Raw genomic sequence first — 15,858 nt, 5'->3', positions numbered from 1 at the left:
GGGTGTTATACTATATATGTTGGCAAATCGAACTCCAATAAAAAAATAAACACAATAAGCCCTAATTTTCTGTAACAGCTTTTATTTTTCCATAAACAACAGTCCATTTTTTGACAAATACCATCATTTAGGTATGTCTTCTAAAACACATGAAATTTTTTTCTAAAGTGCTAAAATGTATATCATCTCCATTATTTCAGAGGAGAATTACAATGAGCAGAAAAATACATCAACTTAGATTCTCAAGGTTATCTCAAATTCTGGAGTCCCTGGTTCCTGTGATAGGGTAAGAGTAACAAATGATTTGGACTAAAATCAAGCAAAATGCTATAAATCTTCATCTTCTGATTCTTAATTTTTTAAGAATAAAAATTTCTCAATTTTTCAATATATTGAAACAATTTTCAATCAAGTCTAGATATGTGGCAACAAGACCTGGGAATGTTTTCTAAAAATTTGTTTTAAAAATTCCTAGATAGGGCAGCCCCGGTGGCTCAGCGGCTTAGCGCTGCCTTCAGCCCAGGGCATGATCCTGGAAACCCGGGGTCAAGTCCCACATCGGGCTCCCTGCATGGAACCTGCTTCTCCCTCTGCCTGTGTCTCTGTCTCTCTCTCTGTGTGTGTCTCTCATGAATAAATAAATAAAATTTATTAATAAAAAAATAAATAAAAAATAAAAATTCCTAGATAAACATTTTTCCCATATCATATTTTACTATTTATATATTTTTTTGTTTTGTCTGTCTTTTCCTTCCACAAATTCCCAAGGACAATCCCTAAAAAAACTGTTAGTCCTATTATTTGGTTGGAGGAAACTTAATCTCCACCATCCTCCGGTCTATGGATGTCTAGGGTGTAAATCTGATGAGGTTGTTGGTTTCCTGTGGCCAGAGCAGTGTAGTAGCAAGTGGTCTGATCCTTACTAGAACCCTATTAGGTACAGTGCCTCCAGGATCATGACATTGAAGTCACTGAGTCACTCTTTGGTGTTTTTACTGAGCCACAGTGCCCGCGACTTCAGACCAGTCAGAACATCATCTCTTTTGTCCTGATGAACATGGATAGTATCATATATTACCGTTTTCGAAATTTCGAAAATAAAGAACCAGGTAACCACCTGGATTACAGGAGCCTTTGTTAGCACACCATCCGAATAATAATCCCCACGGCTAAAAGTCAACCCCAAGGGTAATTAAAGCCAGTATGTAATTCCTTTTAATAGTGAGTAGGTGATTACACGAAGTAGGGATGCTGGTCCCATAGCTATACTTTTTATTGTAGTCACTGCCCTGCATGGCATGAATTGTACAGCTTTGCTCCAATGCCAAAGAGCTCATCCTGGCTCATAGGCCAATTCTGTGCTCCAGGTACCTGGCAGACACAGCAACCAGATTCCAATGGGTTTGTCTAACTACATGAGGAGAAGGTAAGGTTGTAGAGGGTAGGATGCCAAATCCATGACCCCCAGAGCCACAGGCTGAGCAGCTGCTGGGCCTGAGAGCCACCAGTCCCCCTGTGGCAATGGGTACCACTGGGAGCAGGGAGCAGCCCCAGGAGTCCTAGAGCCCACAGCTCCATGTGAGTCTGCACTGGGGAGCCTAGGAAGCATGGTCCCCTTGTCATGTGGCCTTTGTTCTTTTTTTCTCATTTCCTGCCTTCTTTGGGTTGTTGAGTACTTTTTATGATCTCACTGTATTACCATTATTCTCTTTTTAGATATATAATAAGAACCAAAGAAGCAAAACCAATAGGAGTCATATATGTATATATATGATTTTTTTTTGTCTTAAGGCCTTCAACTCATTCAGAACATATTCATCATTATGAGATTCCCTCATGTTGTCATTTTATAGCCATACACACTTCTCTCCTGCCCCTACCCTCTTCTTCTTTTCTTTTTTTTTTTTTTAGGATTTTATTTACTTATTCATGAGAGACACAGAGGCAGAGACATAAGCAGAGGGAGAAGCAAGCTCCCTCTGGGGAGCCCGATGCTGGACTTGACCCCAAGATCTCGGGATCATTGCCTGAGCTAAAGGCAGACACTCAACCACTGAGCCACCCAGGCCCCCCAAACCCCTACCCTCTTCTTAACCACTATCAACCATAGCTCTGTTCTCCAATCCTATAACTTCGTCTTTGTAAGAATGTTAGTAAATGGAATCATACTGTATGTACCTTTTGAGATAGTTTTTTCCCCCCACTCACCATCCAAGTTTCCTAATGTCAGATAATTCTAACATTTCTGTCATTTTGATCTGGGCATCCAATGATTTTTTTCTGAATTCTGATCTTCTTGGTTCTTGATATGAGGGGTGATTTTTAGTGGAAATTTGGACTTTTTCATATTATGTTCTGAGACTTGGGATTTTATTTAAAATTCTGGTTTAGTGGACTTTTTCTGACACTGCTTCAACAGAAAAGGGGAAGGAGGTGTTGCCTCAGTACTTCCAAAAGGAAGTAGATGTTCAGGTTCCCCACTTGTATTTTGTTGGCAATCAGGAAAGTGAGAGCTTTTTACTTGGCTGAACAATCAACTCTGAGCTCCCCATGTGGAGTCCATTGATGTTGCGGTGAGAATGGCGCTGTTAGCACTGGGTAAGAGTCCTGACTCTCCTCTAGGCCTGCCATGGCACTAGTGAGGAGCAGTGCTTTGTTGGGTGTGCACTGCTGGGTGGGTGTGGGATCTAGGCTGTATGTTCTTCATTAATTCTATGACCAGGGGACTCATTACCAGCTGGTGAAGATGAAAATCCCATCTCCTACTTGACCTTGTCTGACATCACCTCAAGGGTAATGACTGCCTTATAAGAGTGGAAGTCTAGCTTTCCCACTCAGCCTTTGCTGGTGTGGATGGGGTATGGCCAGAGTTTTTTCCTTGGTTTTTATTGGAGTAGATTGGTCATTTACTAAAAGTTGTCTGTCTTACTAGATTCCCTATTACTGGTCTCTTGGCTAAAGAGAAGACCTTTTTATGTTTGTTTTTGTTTGTTTTTGTCTGCACTTTCAGACATTTCTAAGCTATCTTCTTCAGCTCCAAGTCTGGAATACAAAAAAAAAAAAAAAAAAAGACATCCCAGAGAATTCATCACCATGTTGTCCCTTGGGTCCTGAGGTCCCTGCTGGTCTATCTTCTTGCTACCTTTCAGAGTCTTCTTAAAATTTTACATACGTACATAAATACACACATGTACACACAACACACACATATACACACACACCTGCCTGCCTGTCTATCTATCTATCAATCATCGTCTTAGTTTCCTCGGGCTGTCATAACTAAGTACCACACACTGGGTGGCTTAAACAACAGAGATTTATTTTCTCACAGTTGTAGAGCTTAGAAATTTATAATCAAGGTTTCAGCAGGTTTGGTTTCTTCTGAGGTCTTTCTCCTTGAGGTGTTGATAGCTATCTTATCATTGTGTCTCTGTACATACATAAGACTGATGTTTGTGTGTCCAAATTTTCCCTTATGATGGTACCAGGCAGATTAGATTAAGGGCTGCCCAAACCTATATATTTAGTTGTACTTAAAGAAATAGGGAAAGTACATGTACTCCATCATCCCAGAAGTAGAAGTCTTTATTATTGGCTTTAATATCATCACTTTAAATATTTCATTACATTCTGGCTTCCATTAAATCTAGTGAAATGTCAGCCATGATTTTTAGAGCTGTATATCTCTTTTTATAATATATATTGCTTTTTCTTTTGGTTTTCAGTAGTTTGACTGTACATGTGTAGATATGGCCTAGTTTGTGTTATCTATTTTGCACTTACTTGACCTCTTTGTAGTTTATTTTCTTTCCCAAATTTTGAAAATTTTCAGCTCTAATATCCTGAAATACTTTTTTCTTTCTCATTTCTCTCAAGTCCTTTTGGAACTCCCATTACACATAATAGATCACTTGATTTTGTGTCACAGATTATTGAGGCTCTTCTGTTTTCTTGTCATTTTTACCTCTAGCTTTTCACATTAGATCATTTCTATTGAACATTTTCTGCATACATTGATCCTTTCTTTGGCCACCTCCAGTCACCTGTTGATCCCTTTGAGTGAATCTTTTATTTCAGGTACTGTGCTTCTAAATTCTAAATTCCTATTAAGTTATTTTTATATTTCCCATATCTCTGCTGAGATCCTACATATATTCACTCATTTTGACAATAGTGTCCTTTTGATCCTTGAATATGCTTTTATTAGATGCCATAAAGTTCTTTTCTGAAAATCCCACTTCTGGGTTATCTTGGAATCTCTCTTATTAACTGCTCTTTCTCTTGAAAAAGGGCCATATTTTTTTCATGTAACTAGTAATTTTTGTCGTATATTAGATATTGTAGATGATACTTAGTAGAAATTCCGAATTCTATTATCTTCCTCTGAAGAGTGTTGATTTTTCTTTTTTAGACTGTTAGGTGTTAAACTACAGAAGCTTGGTTTTATGCTTGATTAGAAAAGATGTTTTGCTTTTATCTCTGTTCAAGATAAATATTTCTATAGTCCTGCTACATGATTGATAGTTTTAAGACATGACCTTGAGGTATTTCACTGAGAAGAACCCAAACTCAAAATTGTATCTTCCTTCTGTAGGAGGAAATTGAGATAGTTGCCAGCTTTAATCAGTCTTCCACTTGATGTTTTTCACTATTATCATTAGAGTCTTCTCCATGCATGCACAGTTTAGGGAAAGGCCATAATAAAGTTATCTTTATGTATAACTATAAATCTAGTTATACATAGATTTGTGCATACCCCTTCAGTGTCCTCTTTTTCCCTCGGGATTTTTACACTCAGTAGCAGCAACTGTGGAAGCCAAAAACTCTATCCTTCGAGACTTCAAGCCACTGAGACAGCAGTTTTCTGTTTGGGTTCTAGTCCCCTCATGCTAGGTGGACTGAAATATACTCTAGTAAAAAGGGGAAATCACTTTAAGATATAATTCCTTTTAATTTTATATGTCTCTCCATTTGATCTCCCATGCCTTCAAATAGTTACTTTAAAAAATATTTTGTTTAGAGTTTTTGTTTTCTGGGAGAGGGTTAAGTTATACCAATAAAAGTTATACTACCAAACCAAAACCAAAACCTTTTTATATTTGTAAGCAAAGGAAAGTGACCAATTAAAGAGACCATCTTATCAGAAGATGGAATGAAATGTAAATGATAGTAATTTACTAGTTTCTTAGGATGATACATGAAAATGCCTTCTAGTGGGATTTTGAGTTTTAACAATCTGATTTTGTTCTTTTTTGAATAAGTGTTAGGAATATCAAGTAGGTCAATATGAAATAAGCAGTTAAAGACAGAAAAAAATCAAAGAAATATAAAATTTAGCTTTAGGATCCCATTCTAAAATCTGATTTTTAGACTGAATGTCACACTGTTTGCTAATTCTAAGTCTCCCTGGAACAATTTCAGTTATCATATCCAAGACTTCAAAGAGGAAATAGTAATGAACTTTTAAACTTTTTATTAGATTCTTGAAAAGTAAGATTTTTCTCCCTATGACTAACAGAATTATTTTATCAATAATAAAAATCCAGGCAGTGATCTTTGTGTGCTGCTTCATTTGTTAAGTATGTAAAAAGAATGTTTTTAAGGGGTATTTGCAAGGTGTTAAAAAATGACATCATTTTTTTTCTTTTCCAAAATCCTCCTTAAATAAAAAAAAAAAAAAAAAAAGAAAAGAAAAAGAAAAAACCTTTCAGAGAGCTTTAAGTGTCAGAGAGTGGGTAAACCAGTTAGTTCAGCTTGTTTGGGGAGGCTCTGTCATAAAGCCAAATTTGTACCTTTGCAGTTTCAGGACAATTTTCTTTTACTTTTATACTTAATTTCAGGAGTCAAAATTAATTCCTCTTATAGCTATCCCTACAAAATTTGTTCTAGAAAACAAAAGTAAACTGAAATACAATTATCTTCAAAGAATGAAGTAATAGTCATCTCAGCCTCAATATTGGATTTCCCAATTATGCCCACAGTGTGGCTTAACTTTTTTATTATTTAAATTTGTCCCTTTGTTCTTAAGCCCTCCTTTTCTTATTGTGCTTAAGAATCAGTGGAAAGGCTGCCTCTTGGAAGGTTAAGAAGTAATTTTCTGGGAAAATACTTTCACACAATTAAGCACTTCTTTTAAAGATAAACATTAAGCATTATGTGCACAATTATGGTCTTTTAAGCTAAGCTGCTATATACTGTTGAGTAAATCATACATTAGTTTTTCAACCTAACATTGTTTACCAAATAGACCTAAAATATTATGGAATTCAAGTTTGAAATACATGTTATTGTAAAAAACAAAAGTGTTATTAAATTGGTTATACATGAAATTTTCTTTGCATATTTTACTTTTCTGTTGCATGCATATTTTTATTTCTAACATTTTTTTCTTTCTTTCTTTCTTTCTTTCTTTCTTTCTTTCTTTCTTTCTTTCTTTTGATTTTTATTTGAAATACACTTTAAGTGACTGTAACTCAAAATGGTAGTGGTTAGGAACTCTTCAAATAGTCAATTTGAGCAGCTATTTGGATATCATTATATAGGTCCATTATGGCAATTCCTTCTAAAGATGGGAATTAGCGTTTATTAATATTTATTTTACATACAATGTGTAAATATATGTATGTATTTCTCTTATCTCTTAACCATATTATGCCTTACACTTTCTGTTTCTCCCTGGCTCCTGCCCCCTCAATCTGTCATCTCAATTGCACAAATATTTATTTTGCTAGTGATCTCATTTTGTCACACTGTGAACAGGTGTTCATCACTTGTGTTTTCCTGCAAGATACTTTTCAAATCCAGTATACTGTCAAATACTTTTCCCTGTTTGTCAATGAGGTAGAGTTTTATTGGACATCCTGGTATTATTTTGCATTGACAGGTTCAAGAAACAGAGTGAAGACATGCATTGATGAAGACATATTGTGCACTTATCCGACTATAGGCTTTTGGGAGAATTGTTAAATCAGGTCCCCATCTTTTAAAATATTTATTGTGCTTGTTACTGCTTCTGCTAAACAATTTTCAATAATTTGTGTCTTGTTGAACTCTTATTGAAGTATGCTAGATACAGAGGATTATAGTTATGTTTTGGCTCTTCTGCTACATTGTTAGTGACTGTTCTGTTCTATAATTTGGAATGGTTTAACACTTATTTTATCTAAGACACCTAAAACAATTGTGCTATTTATATAATAACAATTCTATTAATAAAATTAAGCAACAGCAAAATTTGATTATGTTTTGATTATATCACCTATTTCTGTCACCTGTCTGTCCCATAATATTTGCTCAATTTTGAGTTGCATTTAATATGATTGATTTTTATGAATATATTATTATATTATTAGTAATATTGAATATATTTATGAAAGTTTTCATACAAATGCCATAACATTATGGCATTTTATTATCTGCAGTGTCTTCAGAGTTAGGTAGGTGAAGTTTGTTCAAGTCATAGTTATTGAACACCCACAGGTACATACCATTTATTATAATCGACTTGCCATAATCCTGCCTGCCAGAGGTAGAGACACATTCATCATTTTGTTCAAATCTTTTAAACTTACTGAAACATTGGAATGCCTGGGTGGCTCAGTGGTTGAGCGCCTGCCTTTGGCCCAGGGCGTGATCTTGGAATCCCGGGATCGAGTCCCACGTTGGGCTCCCTGCATGGAGCCTGCCTCTCTCTCTGCCAATGTCTCTGCCTCCCTCTCTCTGTGTCTCTCATGAATAAATAAATAACATCTTTTAAAAATAAATAAATAATAAACTTACTGAAACATATAAGAGACTATATGTTAGAAATAATGTCAACAGTGATTCAATGAAAAAAAATTACACTAGAGGTGTCAGGTAGCTCAGTCTGTTGGGTGGCAGACTCTTGATTTCAGCTCAGGTCATGATCTCTGGGTGATGGGGTCAGCAGCCTTGGTCTCCCGTGCTCAGTGCTCAGCGTGGAGTCTGCTTGTCCCTTTCCCTCCCGCAACCTCTCCAGATAAATAAATAAAATATTTTAAATAACAATAAAATTACACTGCTAGGTGTGTTTGACCTGGTATACACTCTAGATTACAATTAGATTTTATCTCTTGATTAAAGGCCAGATCTACTCCCTTTTCATTGTTTCTCTACTGTTCTCTGTTGCATAGGATGTCAAGGACTGTTTTGTCTCAAGGGGACAGCGTAATCCATTAATGGCCAAGGGACTAGGAGTGGCAAACCTTTTACTGTACATTTTTTTAGCTAGTGTAGACCAACGGACCATTGATATACACAATTTATTTCATTTTCTAATAGTATGAGCTTATGGGCCCATGAGTGTGGTTATGCTTCAAAAAAATTATTCCCAGACCATGCAACCACTTTACTAAGAGACACTACAAGAACCATCTGTGGGAAGATAAGAGGATATTAAATAGTCTTAAATGAAGTAAAATGTTTTAGTATGTAAGGTCAAAGATGTATTGTAAGAAAGGGTCTTCCACAGTGGGAAATTATTTTAAAAAAAGAATTAAAAATGTTCATTTGACAGATATGAAAAATAATTATTCCTTAGTATATCTAAACAATTATTAAGGAAAAAATGATACAACATATATAAATTCAAAGTTTAAAAATAAGAAAGAGAGAGATTAGAGTTTCTGTTGAACACCAAGTTGGAAATTATCATCATCCTTACCAGATGATCAATCATTCAGCGTGTTTGGACTCTGACAATGATGAGAAACTCCTCTCGGGAGCAAGCCTATATCCTTGTTAGACAAATTATCATTTTAAAAATATTTCACCAACATTTAATTGTAAGAAATGTCCACATATCAGTAGATTTATGAGAATTAAAGGCAAAGGAGAAGCTAAAAATATCATGCCTTATCATAATATATATTATTATGAATATGAATAATAATTTCATAATATATTATTATGAATATATAAATGAATAATATATATTATTCTTTTGAACTGATTATTTGTTTTTTTGCCTGTTTGCTTACTTGTTTTTAAACAATCTGAATTCTCTGTCCTGAGGTACCAGACCTTAACATTTCCTGGTTCTTCAGTAACTTGCTTATCTCATGGGCAGATCTGATTGTCTCACTGCATAGCTACACTGGCCTCCTTGCTATTCTTTGAATACTGCTGACACATTTTCTCTTTATTATGCACCATTGTCTAGTGTATTTAATATTTACTTAATTTGTCTTGATCATCTGGTTCTTTTAGTAGAATGCATTCTCTATGAGGGAAGATACTTTTGCCTCTTCTATTAACCACTCTACACAAAGGACCTAGAATATTGCCTAATATATAATAGATACAAATACTTGTGGACTGAATGAATTGATCAAATATATCTGCATTTTAAAACTATAATATTTAATTTTGGCATGTATTTCTCTTATTTTGTAGTTCCTGGTGGTTCCTTTTCCTAAATAGTTTTATTTGCTTATTCCACAATTGTTTCAAAGTTATCCATATGCTTTTTAGTTATATGAATGTTTTTCTCAAAGTTTTTCTGTGAAATTCATAAGCCAACGTTATGCTGTGAAATATGGAGATTAAAATCAAAGCTTTGCTTCGATACCTCCAAAATGTGTGACTTAGGCAACTTATTTAACTTCTTTCTGACAGTTTCCTTATCTACAAAGCGAGAACCCTCATATTTCTCTGAGAATTAAATGAATGTATATATTTACAGTCCTTAGCACATCTTAAGTACTAAACAGTTGAAAATAATTGTCTTAGTCCATTGAACTGCTTATACCAAAGATTACAGACTAAGTGCCTTAAACAATACACATTTATTTCTTACAGTTCTGGTAACTGGAAATCCAAGATCCAGAGACTGGTAGACTTGGTGTCTGGTGAGGGCCGTCTTAGTGATTTATACACTGATTTATACACTGCCTTCTTCTTCTTGTGTCCTTTCTCATAGTGGAAAGAGTGTGTCTCTTCCTCTAAGAACACTAATTTCATTCATGAGGGCTCTAGCCTCATGAACTAATTACCTTCCAAAAGCTTTACCTCCTAATTCCAGAATGGTAGGGGTTCAATATTTGAATTTTAGAGGACACAGTCAGTCCATTGCAGCATTATGATTATTACTCTCACTGTCATTATATCATAAATATTAATTATAAATGGTAATAGTTTTCCTTATGGAAGAAAAAAGCATCACCTTTTCACTACTGTTTTCCCATTCTTTGTTTCTTTGATTCAAAAATATAACACTGTTGTCCTTCTTCTCTCTTGATTTAATAAATATTTGGTTTTACAAATAGTTAATTTTGCATAGAGCTCCCCCATAGGCTAAAAATAATAAATTAATATAGACATGATCCTTAGGGTATGGAGTTTAGTAAGAAAAGATACAGTAAAGAAGTCAACATATAAAAATAAATAGATATATCAATAAAACTTAAGAAAAATATTCTAATTATAATAAACCTGTGCTATGATAGAAAACGCTAGGAAGGACCCTTGGTTTCTGGTTGTCAGACAAAGGCCTTGAAGGTGATATGAATGAAATTGAGAACCAAACAATGAAAAGGCTGGGAATATTGTCAGTAGGGAAGCAGGTAGACCAGAAGGTTCAGGCAGAAGCAACTGCATGTGCTCATAAAATTATTTATGTTTAATCTTCAAAAATCCCACCAGAATACAGACTATTCTCTTTTAACATTAATAATAATAATAATAATAATAATAATAATGTTATTTCAGGGAGTTTCCACTTTCAATTTTTAGACTAAATTTTCTTTAGATACAAGTGTTTTTTATTCTGTCATTTCTGTTGATACTGTTTAAAATCCATTTTGAAAAAAAAATACAAAATAAAATCCATTTTGGTAAGAGGGATTCTGTGGAATCTGACCTATGTTCCCCAATACTTTATTTTTAAAATTTTTCCTTCTTTCACTTTAAGTTTTGGGGGAATTTCTTGAGTTTGATGTCTTTAGTCATTTACAGCATTCACTGTCTTCATTATTTTTTAAATGTGGTATTTATACTTTAAATTCTCTTTAAGTTCCTCATAAAGTCAGATAGTCCTGTTTTTATACTTTTATACTTGTTTATAATTCAAATAGGCAAAAATCATTTTTAATCATATTGAGGATACAAATAATTTGTGTCTAATGTATTTTCTTTTTCTGCTTATTTAAATAACTTTTAATAAGAGTAAACTTCTGTATCTTTCAAAAAGTCACCCTCTTTTGAACCAAAGAATCTTTTAACGAGCTTGGTAGGTTTTTATTTTGTTCTGTTTTCTGTCAGTAAGAGCTTTCTGATTGCTCAGAATTGGCTGGTCATCTGATAGAATTGGACAAAGGTCAGTGAGGGTGTGTAAAGATATTTGTTTCAATTTCTGTGTACAATTATACAAGGAAAAGTGAGATCAAGTGGTAATTTGAGTATAGATAATTTCTTAAAAATACTTTAATAATGATATTGAGTGGGAAAAGAAAAAATGCCATACAGGATCTGTTTAGTTTCATAGATTCTATAGTTTTTGTGTTAAACAGGTAATAAATCTGATTATTTTGAATTAGTCAGTGAATTCTAGCTCTAAAAGTCCTAACTTTTACTATTTTATTAAATTTTTCTTTTCTTTCTCTGAACAGATCTTAGGGAAAAATAGCCAACTAAAGAAATTCTGAAATATTCAGAATAGGCAAATTATGGAGACAGAAAGTAACTCGGTGGTTTCCATGGGATGGGGAAGGGGGGAATGGGGATTACTAATAGGTATGGAGTTTCCTTTTGAAGTGATGAAAATGTTTTGGGATTTGATAGGGGTGATGGCTTCACAGCATTTCAGGTGTAGCAAAAGTCACAAAACTGTACACTTTAAAATGGTTACTTTTTATATCATGTGTATGTTATCACAATTTTTTAAAAAAAGGATCTGCCTACAAAAAAAAAGGCAATTCCTTTAAGTAACAATACGATTATGCTGTACAATAGGAAATTTCTTTTTCTGATGGACAAGAACAAAAGCAAGACAAACTTAAGAGGCAAACCCTGGCCCACGGTGAGGCAATTATGGCCAGCACATTGTCCTCAACTGGGTAAGGCATCTTGTGGTATCAAGCTACCCACCTCCACAATACATGGTACAAAATTATGGAACAGAAATACAGTTTCTATAAGAAAGGCATCTGCTTGAAAAAAGATCAGACTAGAAAAAATGGTGGTCTTTTTTCCACAGCATATATTTCCTGCTAAATAGAAATAAAGACTCCCTGCCTACCAACGGAAGAGACTTCTGTGCTGGCCAATCTAGAAGATAGTCCTGCCCTCAAGGAAGAGGCTTTTTCTCCATTGTCCTGCATAACTACAATGAGAGGGACCTTTTCTATGTCCATACAGCTTTAGTGATCCACCTCCTGTTGGTGTGAAGTTGGTGGCCTTAGGATTGAACATTCATAGGTCATTAAGTTCCTTTGTATCAATGGAGTCCCCTCAAAAACTTAAGTCTTCTGTAGTACTAATTGTTGGGTTAAAAGCTGCAGCCAAGATCTTGACTTCACTGAACTCCATGTTTTTCCCACACCTAACTTCCAACTTAATGGACACTGCCTTGAGTCCAGGAAATAATAACCACTAATCAGATTTTCTTCCTAACCAAGTTTGTTTATTGTGTCTGGTGGAGAATACTTAATGAAAGATCTCTAGAGTAGGTGAGGCTTTCACTCTAAACAGTTATACTTTCTGCAAAATTGTTTACTTTCTGATTATCTGAAGATACTAGCTTCAGCTTAAGGATAGAGAAATTGGTCTTATAAATCCTGAAAAGTATAATATAAAAGGATTCAGTCTACTTGGAAAGCCTGTTATAGACCTTTCTAGCATCTTTATTCTCAAGGCTATATTTTTTTCCTTTCTTCTTTAAGCTTGACATTCTTTTATAAAAAAAAATATTGATTTATTCATGAGAGACATAAAGAGATGCAGAGACGAAGGCAGAGGGAGGAGCAGGCTCCATGCAGGGAGCCCGATGAGGGACTCGATCCCAGGACTGTGGGATCATGTCTTGAGCCAAAGGCAGATGCTCAACCACTGAGCCACCCAGGTGTCCCAAGCTTGACATTCCTTAGGCTAATTTTCTCTCTGTTATACATATAGTCCTTGGTCAAAAGCCACAGGATGAAACCAAAACACAAATGTTTTAAATTGTTCATAATATTAATTTTTCTAATTGTGTATCTTTCTAGTAGGACACTTTTTATGCTAGAAATAACCAAAAGTGATGGTGGGGTTTGGATATAGATGGTAACTATTGAATGAAACAGCAAAGTCTGTTAGATTCAGGGCTTAATCAGCAGCTTGGCAGCCCCACATCTCCTGACCTCACTTATTCCTAGCCGCAGCTTCCAAACCAGCGCCATTTCAAGAGACATTGACACGGCAGCCAAGTTCATTGGGCCTGGGGCTGCCACTGTAGGGGTGGCTGGCTCTGGGGCTGGAATTGGGACTGTGTTTGGGAGCCTCATCATTGGTTATGCCAGGAATCCCTCTCTGAAGCAACAGCTCTTCTCCTATGCCATTCTGGGCTTTGCCCTCTTGGAGGCCATGGGGCTCTTTTTGCCTGATGGTGGCCTTTCTCATCCTCTTCACCATGTGAAGGAGTCGTCTCCACCTCCCATAGGTCTTTCTCCCATGTCCTGTCTTCCCTGTATGCCCTGTATGTTCCTTTTCCTATACCTCCCCAGGCAGCCTGGGAAAAGTGGTTGGCTCAGGGTTTGACAGAGGAAAGACAAATAAATACTGTATTAATAAGATCTTTAAAAAAAAGATTCAGGGCTTAATAAATGTGTATTGAATTATTTTCCATAGGTTCATAGTTTTCTGGATGGCTCTTAATATTAAAAATATTTTCTTATTTTAGAAATCTTTCTTTACCTGTTCTTTTTTGTCCCTCTGATTCTAAATATATCTGCATTATTATGATCAGGCTGCCATGTAAAATACAACAGAATGGCTTTTAAAAAACCAGAAATTTACCTTTTCACAGTTTTGGCTGCTAGATGTCCAAGATCAGAACACCAGTAGGGTTCATTTCTGGTGAGATCTGTCCTCTGACTTTCAGATGTGTTCTCACTATGTCGTCATGCATAAGTGGGGAGGGGACGCTCTCTGATGTCTCTTCCTTTATCTTTTCTAAGGACACAAACCTTGTTTGATTAGAGCCACTCTTATAACCTCATTTAATCTAAATCACCTCCTTAAAGACCATATCTCCAAAAACAGTCACATTGGGGATTATGGTCTCAACATATAAATTTTGGAGGAATACAATTACATCCATTAAAAATACCATTTTTAAACAAAATCCTAGTAATAACTACATTTCTCTTAGAATGTCTGTTCTCACTACAAAAGGTGTATTACCACTTACATGTCAGAGACATTGCTCACTACTGTTAATCAGATAGGAAATCTTTCATGTCTAAGCAGGGAAATTTATTTGCTTAAGAAAAACTAATATAGAATGTATTTAGCATGAGGGCTAGAAAAGTATAATCTTGTGAGTATGTGCTTGTAAATGTATGTTGAGTTTTTAGTAGTATATGCCAAATTGATATACTGAATAAAAGAGGTCTTATAAGATTTAGGGAGACAAAAAGAGAGAGTAGGAAGAAACAGTGAGAACTCCGCATTCTTGTAACCATGGAAATGAAGCATCCTGGGGAAGGAATATTGCCAAGTCTGACCCTAGAGGGGTAAAGATTTCAATTAAAAATGAACTAGGTTGTCCTCATTCCTGGTTTATAGAGTTACTAGACCCCTTTGCAAGATAAGGGATTTGTTATGAGTGCCTAATGTATTCTGAACACTGAGGAAACAGCAGTGAATTAGGCGATTAAGTAGAATAGATGCAGGTGATGTCTCATCACCGCATCTCATGTCACCTCAGCCTTTGGCTGTAGAGGACAATTCCTTTGCAATTGGACAGCTTTTCCACTCAGGTATTTTTGCTTTCCAATCTAAATGTTGGGTTTTCTCCAGAACTCGGGAAATTGTTCTTTCCACACAATGCTCAGCTCAGCAGAACAGGGAATGAAGCATTATCAGGACAAATCGCCTCAATGGGAAAATTTTGAGGTACAATCAATTCTGCTATCATACTTGTTCTGAAAATGTGAATATGTTACAACACAATTGATATATTAAGAAATGATTTGAGCAAAACCTAAGTTTTGTGTTTTCTTATGCGTGATTTCTTCCATGCGAAACAAATTAGGGAGTGGAAAACTCTGTCCCATTGCCTATTTTTGTAAATAAGGTTTTACTGGGGCACTACAGACAAGTTTGTTTTTTCTTAAACCTCCTTTCTTTGACTGTGGTGGGGTCCCTGTGGTCCTGAAAACTAAAAATATTCGCTATCCGATTATTTAAGGAAAAGTGTGATAATTCCTGATCTTGGTGGATGGAGAAAACAGCATAAGGCTGACCAAAACTACATAAAAATACAAAAAATAAAAATAAAAAGGCACATATGCACACACCTGAAACATCTCCCTGTGACCTCAGGGTACAATATATATTGTGAGCCACACCCAGCCACAACTTGTGTTGTAAGTTTCCATCAGATTTCGCATAATCCTTCCACCACTTTGTAATAGCTCACAAACTGCAACTCTTCCCACATGCCCTTCCATCAGCAAACATCAGGCTCTCTTCAAAACAAAGTGCCATAGTATTATAGGTTTGATGTATTTCTTAACCATTTAATATGTGTGACACTGCTACCATGTTTAAGCATCCTAACTTTTTAATGTGTAACTGATGGTTTTGAGTATTGTGCTTCTGACTTCATTTTTTATTCCCACAAGACCTGTGGTTTTATTG

The 15,858-nt window shown here is 35.5% G+C and overlaps 2 pseudogenes; one reads left to right on the top strand and one right to left on the bottom strand.

The window, feature by feature from the left end:
* Positions 1 to 705: 705 nt before the first annotated feature.
* On the bottom strand, positions 706 to 1,300 carry LOC100688701 (annotated as a pseudogene).
* Positions 1,301 to 13,324: 12,024 nt separating this feature from the next.
* On the top strand, positions 13,325 to 13,787 carry LOC119867785 (annotated as a pseudogene).
* Positions 13,788 to 15,858: the final 2,071 nt, after the last annotated feature.

This window comes from Canis lupus, chromosome 36 (assembly GCF_011100685.1).
Source record: "Canis lupus familiaris isolate Mischka breed German Shepherd chromosome 36, alternate assembly UU_Cfam_GSD_1.0, whole genome shotgun sequence".
Taxonomy (NCBI): Eukaryota; Metazoa; Chordata; class Mammalia; order Carnivora; family Canidae; genus Canis; species Canis lupus.
This window is presented reverse-complemented; position numbering and strand designations above follow the sequence as displayed.